General features: G+C 40.4%; 1 non-coding gene across 1 annotated transcript; it reads left to right on the top strand.

Moving 5' to 3' along the window:
* Positions 1 to 1,693: 1,693 nt before the first annotated feature.
* Positions 1,694 to 1,800, top strand: LOC145561122 (small nucleolar RNA R71). The gene has a single exon (XR_014093702.1). It is a non-coding gene; the product is annotated as a small nucleolar RNA R71 (small nucleolar RNA).
* The last annotated feature ends 714 nt before the right edge of the window (positions 1,801 to 2,514 follow it).

The raw sequence follows: 2,514 nt of genomic DNA, 5'->3' as shown, positions 1-2,514 counted from the left end.
CACATTAACACTGAAACATTTCTCCTCAGTCATGGAGCTTTTAGGGGCATTATTCAGATTAAAAACCACCTTATCGTCCCCTACTGATAGTGTTAACTTACCACTTCTTACATCTATGATTGCTCCTGCAGTGTTAAGGAATGGTCTACCCAAAATAATTGGGGTTTGCACATCCTCAGCCATATCAAGAACAACAAAATCCACAGGTATATAAAATTTACCTACTCTAACGAGGACATCCTCTAAAACACCTAAGGGGTATTTGAAAGAACGTTCGGCCATTTGTAGAGTTATATTGGTAGCTTTTAACTTACCCATATTCAACTTAGAATACACAGATAATGGCATGACGCTAACACTAGCACCCAAATCACATAATGCATTATCAATCAAGAGATTGCCAATATGACAAGGGATAGAAAAACTACCCGGATCTTTTAATTTAGGTGGAGACTTATTTTGAAGTACGGCACTACACTCTGCAGTGAAAGCTACTGTCTCTACCTCACTAATAGACCTTTTTCTCGTCAATATTTCTTTCATAAATTTTGCATATGAGGGGATTTGTGTGATTAATTCAGTAAAGGGGACTGTTACCTTCAAATCTTTAACCACCTCCAGGAACTTACCAAACTGCTTATCCAAGTTTGTCTTCAATTGACGATTGGGAAAAGGAAGTTTGATGATTGGCTTTGGAGCATTCTTATTCTTGTCTGGAGTAGCCACCTTCTCTGGAGTTGTACCCTGCAATGTAGAATTAGATATGTTAGTATTATCCTTTAGCCCTGCAGGGCTATCAACTACATTGTTTGGTTTAATGGAATCAAGATTAGCAGTATTTAATAAAACAGGTTCATCAACTCTGGGCATAGAGGGCCCTTCATAGTTTGAACCACTCAGTAGAGTAATTGCAAATGCTTGATCCGTAGGCCTAGTCGGCTGTGCCGGCAGGGCTCCCTGTTGGCGGGCTTGTAGAGTAGCGGAGAGTTGCGCAATTTGATTATCTACAATTTTATTATGCGCTAGAATTTGATCAATTGTCGCATCTCTGCTCTCCATGTGCTTTTGCATATTGACCAACATTGCTCTAATTTCCTCCAGAGAATGGTCGGAAGATGAGGGGGGTTGTTGTGGTTGATTCTTCTGGCTAGCATTGGGATGATAATATTTCTGTTGCTGTTGCTGTGGCGCCTGTGGTTCTTGTGGTGGTGGATTTTGAACATTAGTGCTCCGGTAGGAAAGGTATGGATGATTCCGATACCCAGGATTGTAAGTGTTGGAGTATGGGTTATTCTGCCTATAGGCTTGGAAGGCATTAACTTGCTCCACGGAATTCCTGCAATCCTGCTCCCAATGACCTACAATACCACAATTTTCACAGAAAGCCTCATTAGAATTATTATTAATTGGAGAAACATTAGCTACATTAGCAGTGCTCAGATTATCTAATTTTTGGCAAATAGAGGTTAGTTGAGCTTGCAAAAAGGATACAGAGTCGACACTATGCTTCCCCTTGTTAGCAAATCCTCTGGGATTCCCATATTGGGAATTGTATATCGCCATATCTTCAATAACCTGACCTGCATCATCAACATTAAGATTCATAAATCTCCCACTAGCTGCAGAGTTTAAAATTATTCTAGAGGAATTTCCAATGCCATTATAAAAGGCTTGGATTAACTGCCATTGTGCTAAATTATGGTGAAGGCATTCTCTTTGTAAGTCCTTGAACCTCTCCCAAGCCTCATATAAAGACTCATCGGCTTCTTAGGCAAAGTTCTGAATCGCACTCCGTAATACTGCTGTTCTCTCTGCAGGATAATACTTGTAATAGAAATTCAAAACAAGAGTTTCCCAGTCAGTTATACCAAGTGTAGTTCTATTTAAGCCATTAAACCACAATTTAGCTTTTCCAGTTAAAGAGAAAGGAAAGAGAATCTCCCTGATTTGGTCTTGAGTGACCCCGGCTTGCCTGATGGTGTTGCAATATTGACAATAGTCGGCAATGTGAAGATTCGGGTCTTCACCCTTGGCTCCACTGAATTGCTTCCTCTCTATCATCGTTATAAATTGAGGTTTAATTTCAAATTGAACCCCATCAAGAGCCGGAGTAGGGGTGAGATGTGGAAAATCCGTAAGCTTTGGTTGTGAATAATCACTAAGCTTCTTTGGAGCCGTCATCTCTGATTCTGCGTCTGATGATGCCTCTAAATCGTTGGAATCAGTTGGAGGATCGCGGTGATTATTGTTAGTATCACCAGAATCCGCCAGGATTTGCTTGTAGAAGTTTTTCTGTCTATGGAAGGAACGTTCGATCTCAGGATCGAATGGGATGTAACCTGATCTGAAACACCTGGGCATAAACAAAAACTAGAAGCAAATATGAGATTTGTCTCAGAGAACTAACGCTCTCTGAGACAAAAAGGGAAATAATCTAGACTACAAAAACAATCAGAAATAAAAATAAAACCGTTTCCCCGGCAACGGCGCCAAATTTTGACAGGGTAAAGTCGT

This window comes from Chenopodium album, chromosome 9, assembly GCF_948465745.1.
Source record: "Chenopodium album chromosome 9, dcCheAlbu1.1, whole genome shotgun sequence".
In the NCBI taxonomy this organism is placed as follows: domain Eukaryota; kingdom Viridiplantae; phylum Streptophyta; class Magnoliopsida; order Caryophyllales; family Amaranthaceae; genus Chenopodium; species Chenopodium album.
The sequence above is the reverse complement of the archived record's forward strand: the minus strand, read 5'-3'. Positions and strand labels throughout refer to the sequence as shown.